Genomic DNA, 5,609 nt, shown 5'->3' with positions numbered 1-5,609 from the left:
GACACTTGAGGCAAAAAAGTAAGTGAAAGTCGATGGGACCCCCGTATCAGTCTACCCACAGTGGCTCTTTCAGCATTTAGTGGCAGCAGCTAACGCGACTTATAAAGGTAAGCAGGAGGTCTTCCAATACGAACTTTGCAGCTTCCAATCTTTGCTGTTTGATTTCCAAGACTTCCTTTGGCAATCAAATAAAGCATTACTAGCTGATTAAATTTAGGAACTTGTTCAAGACACCCTCTCAAGTCTACCACCATCCAATGATGTGCAGTTTGTGCTTGATGGAGGCTCCCTACTGCAGCGACTGCAGGCACCATGGAAACGTGGAAGCATTTTTCAGAACATCATTGACTCGCACGTCCAATTTGTCAATGAAAAGTATACTATTGTAGTTATCGTCTTTGATGAGTATATGTCCGGCCCTTCAACAAAGGATATGACCCATCTCAGATGAGGGAGGGGATTCTGAGGAATGACAGTACACTCTGTGCCTTACATGATGCTTCAATCCACAAAAGACCTGTTCTGGCCTACAATGAGAATAAGCAGCACTTTATTCACACACTTGCAGATGCACTAGTCAACAAAATTCCATAGCTTTACAAGTGCAACAGTGGATGAGAAATGATCTAGAGCCAACAGAATGTGGCTGGAAGATTGAGAACAACATCCTTGTACCAGTCATGACTGATTTGCCTGCAGCACCAGCAGACCTACTGAAGGTGCACTTACCACAATGACTGTGACACAAAGTGCAGGCTAATATTAAAGCTGTTGTGCCTGATGGTGCCATGCTAACCCTACATATTATACTCATTTTTTTTAACCGGTGTTAAACAAGTTTATTAGATTCATTTTTTTTTCCAGTGGGCTAATTGGCTTATTGAATAAGTTGCCTTCAGCAGCAATGGAAGCCGGCACTATACAAGAGCTCAATTAAGAGAATGATCTATGATTTTCAGAAGACAAAGAGTTGATTTAAATTTTGCTCTTCACTATCCCCTGTGTGCCTTGAAATGTTGAAGGACGAAATGTGACTCTTGTTTTAAATATGTTATGTGATCTTATTTAAATATTTTTGCTTATGAAATTAGTAACTAGCGTCATGCGATTGATTGTAACTCTCTTAATCTCAACATGTATGGTAGAATTATTTTAAACCAGTTACAGGAAATTATTGCGTGATTGAAAATGTTCGAAGTATGTTGCTAGAAGCGTTTATATGATTGGAGTGAATAAAACTGTATTGGTTGGTTTGTTTGTTTCAGGACAAAGTCACATTGGCTTATCTCTTTTTGTTCACCGCGGATTTTAGTGTTGTAAATCCGTAATCTTACCGTTGACCCACCGGTGTCTGTAAGTTAATTAATTTAACACACTCATCATTTCTGTAAAAAGTAATATATTACTGATCATGCGCTGATACCACACCCTAAAAAAGGCAGCCATTTTTGCCGCGTTTTGACGATCGGTTGAATGGTTTGTACCTATAAGTGTAAGTGAGCGAAAGTACTAGTGAGAAATTTCGGATAGATAAAGTTTAGGGTTAGTTTATATATTCTTGCCGTCCACATTTCTATTCTTATCGATAAAAAAGCTCGTGTTTGATCAAAGTGAGTACAAAATAAATTTTATGTCAGATGCTTTAACTTTGAATTGAACTGATATTTAGTGATAACCAGTTATTTTTTGAATTTGAGATGTGGAATGTTTGTAGATCTACTGTATTTTAGTTTTACCAAGTTTAAAGTTAAAAACTTAATTATTAATACTTGATTAGTGGATATAGTCTCTGAATTATTGAGTACATTGTTATTTGTACTCAATTTGTAGTGTTAGTAGTTAATACTTGTCAATTGTAAGTTACTTTTGAGGCTGTATACGTATAAATGTTTACTTGAATTTGCACCTTTCCTTCGGTTTTTGACGATATTAAGATTTGCTTGTTGTACTTGTAGGCTTTTGAGTCTTTGACCCCATGGAATATAAATTATAATTATAAACGAAAAAAAATTCAGCCTTTAATGGGCCCCAGGAATTGAGATCAAGGAATTTTGCCATTTTGGTGATCATACATTTGACTGAACAGATTTTCATAAAACTGTTACTAATATAATTATATGTAAAGTGACGTAAAGAACAATTGAAATTCACATTTATAAAAAAAAAAGAAAAAAAATTGAATTGGTGTTTCTTTGGGGTTCAAAAGGGTTTTGGAGCCTGTCAGAGCTATTATCATGAATTTACAATAAAATTTTGTATGAATATGCAAGGGATAATTCACAATAAGGATGTAGTTTATATATTTAACATTTTCATAATGGGAGATAAAATATGGTTTTGGGGGCTCTTGGGGTTGGATGCAAATTTTCACTTAAAAGAGGATGTGCAAAATTGTTTATGTAGTTTGGTTTTCCATGAATTTTTGTATGTTATTTACTTGTATAAATTAGCACATTATTTGTATTATCCACAAGAAATTTACCACCAATTAAAATATGAACATAAAGTTTTGATAGAAAGAGGTAGATTGTATTATTCAAGTGAATAATGTTGACTGAAAAGAAAACTTGTGCAAAAAATTTGGTTTTGATACTCATGGTGGATAAAAGCACAGATAACTCATTATGTAACTTTATGCTTAACAACAACAACAAAAGTTAATGACAATTTTTCAGTCACTTGGATATTTGTTTTAATCACAGATGGTGATAATTGGAAACCCCAATATTGGTTTTTTGGTTATTTTAATAAGTTGTGATGCTAATTGTGTTTCTGAATAAATTGAAAACAATAATGAAATATTTTGATTACTGGATAGTTGGAATAATGATAAAAAATAATAATAATTGGGATTAGTTGATTCTTTTTGTGATATTAATTGATTTAATAATAATTTCAAGTATTGGGTAGTTGGAATAATGATAAAAAATATTAATAATTGGGATTAGTTGATTCTTTTTGTGATATTAATTGAGTTAATAATAATTTCAATTATTGGGTAGTTGGAACAATTAATAACTAATAATTGGTAACACTATTTGATTATTTTCCTGACATTAATGGAGTTAATCATAATTTTGATTAATTTATTATTTTACATGGCATTAATTAGTGTAATTGTTGCTCATAGGTAAGTTAATTATCCAACTGTATTTAGTACTGGGCCACTAATAAGGTCAGGAAATATATAAAACACTCCCTTGTTTATAAATTGTAGTATCTCTAGCAATGCCACTATCAGTGCATGCATTATATCTATGTTTATTGCAAATTAAAATGTGCATGTTATGACCTTTGAAAGAGTTAAATTCAAAATTTAACTAAAATTTTACTGTTAATGTACATCAAAAATTATGGCATGAAAATGTAGTTTATAATTCAAATTTTTATATTATCTAATTTTTAGTTTTTAATTTCAAAAGGAAATACTCAAATATATTCTTGGTCTTAACTTGTCTTTGTCATGTCATGCCCTTAAACTCCAACTTGTCCATTTTAGATTTTCTTTCTACCTCTTTTATAGGTTTCAGTGTCCATTTTAATTACAAACCCACTTCTGCTATATAGATATAAATTTATAATCTCCAACTTTATTTACTGAGGTATAGTAAAAAAATGACTAACCCAAGTGACCACCCTTCTGTACCATTCTACATTTCAAAAGTTAATAATTTTCACTGGAATTGCTATTAGATTAGTTATAATAGAAAAGGCATCTTTTTATGTATAAGATTCTTTACATAGGTTATATTATTTTACCTCTTATAAGTAGATATGTGGCTTCATTTTCATTGTTTGTGATTGTGGTGTTGAACGTTGAGCAACTAACAATTTGTGGCATAGTTCACATGTATGTTAAAACAGGTTTACTTTCTGTATATTACATTCAATACATCCTAAATCTTTTAATATGCTAGTAAGCAAATATGTGCTATTGCCAACAAGTATAGTCAATATATGTGTGCATTGTCAGTGCAGTATATCTTGTATCTTTTTTTTGAGGTTTGATAAACTACTATTTTAGTTTTATACAAAAATGTTAATATAAGTGTAACTTGCAGTCTTGAAGGACAAATCTGGTATCCAGATGTGACTGAAAAACTTCTCTCTCTTCAAACTAAGTATATGTTGGAAATTTTTTGTGGTCTTTAGCCACCCACATACGATAATGTCTAGGGACATGTGTTTGTGTGTAAAAGTGGTGACATCATTGAAACCAGGATATTACTTGGTACTCCTACTTGAATTATTCTTTGCAACAGTCATCATTTGATTTATGTTCTTAAGTAAACAAAACCCAAGTTCATTGTTATTATACATTCCTTTTTGTATTTTATCATTTCTGTTAAAAGAATGGTATGTGTTGGCTACACAATTTCATTGTGTTTTAAAGATTGGAAAAAAGTAAGCAGACACATTTCGTGTTTTAAAATGTGGAACTTATTTTGCTATAGTACAGATGAATATTTGAGCAGGTTCTCGTTGATTTTACAATATATATAGGGATCCAGTTAATTTACTATATTATCCATAGAAAGTTTAGTAACATTAGTTGGTTGTCTAGATTGGTGGAGCTAAATCCAGAAAAATATTTTTCTTTCCTGACCATATGCAGGATTTTATATGGTGGCTAATGTGGCATGGGGCATTTGTGTACTTGATGCTAAGTATGACTATAAATGTGAGCTGTTTTTACAAGAATGTCAGAAATGGTGTAGTTCTAGGGTTATGTAGCTTTTTTGCACCAGAATTTATCTAGAAGTAAAACCCTCCAATTTGCACAAAATCTGGTGGCAGGGGAGATGACTGAGATTATGTGGGAAGTTCTCCTTACCCAATGAAAAGAAAACCCCCTGCTATGTGTTAGCAGTAGGGATGTGACAAATATCCAATCTCATTGAATATTGCACTATCTGATAAAATACAGTAATATCGTATATTAATTTTGTAATGAATCTGATGATAAGATAGCATCTCTAAATGGATTATCTTCATTATTATTATACAGGTATGAAACTACTTGCACATTTATAATTATCTAGCCCAGTGGTGCTTTTCACTAGCTTCTAAACATAGTAGGTTTTCTTTGGCATTATAGATTGAAAGCCCTGCAGAAACACGTATGTAGTTTAAGTAAGCATTATTCCTACCTGTTGTGTTGCTCACAGTAGTGGCAGCAATGGCAAACACAATCCAAACAACAGTCTAGGTGGGGGATTGTAGGTTTAAACAAGTGTCTCATGACACTACATTCTGCATTTGCTTAACCCTTTCCAGATGGGTCAGGGGTGAAAGGCCATGTCATCGCTTTTGTTAACTCGTATTCAATATTTTATTAAACTACTATTTCTTGAACTTATGTCAATAAGTTTGGTATCAAACTGTAGATTATAATTAATATTTTAGTATTATACCTTACTCAGTTTCATAATTTAAAAGTAAATATAAAAAAAACACAGTTAAACATCGATTTTTGTGTGTCACTTAGTATGTTGAATGCAGCACTGGTTCAAATTAGATGTTGGTGATGTCAAAATACTAAGTCTGTAGTTTCATACAAATTAGGAACTCAAATTACCAGTATTGACAAGCTAGCATATAAAATAAGA

The 5,609-nt window shown here is 32.1% G+C and overlaps 1 protein-coding gene across 1 annotated transcript in view; it reads left to right on the top strand.

Moving 5' to 3' along the window:
• Window positions 1-1,429: 1,429 nt before the first annotated feature.
• The window catches only part of LOC106465410 (moesin/ezrin/radixin homolog 1-like), a 64,883-nt gene continuing 60,703 nt past the window's right edge, over window positions 1,430-5,609 (top strand). The window contains exon 1 of the mRNA XM_013925636.2: window positions 1,430-1,610. The gene's annotated coding sequence lies outside the window, so the exon portion shown is untranslated. The remainder of the gene's footprint in view (window positions 1,611-5,609) is intronic.

Source organism: Limulus polyphemus, unplaced genomic scaffold (genome assembly GCF_000517525.1).
Source record: "Limulus polyphemus unplaced genomic scaffold, Limulus_polyphemus-2.1.2 Scaffold1934, whole genome shotgun sequence".
NCBI lineage: Eukaryota > Metazoa > Arthropoda > Merostomata > Xiphosura > Limulidae > Limulus > Limulus polyphemus.
This window is presented reverse-complemented; position numbering and strand designations above follow the sequence as displayed.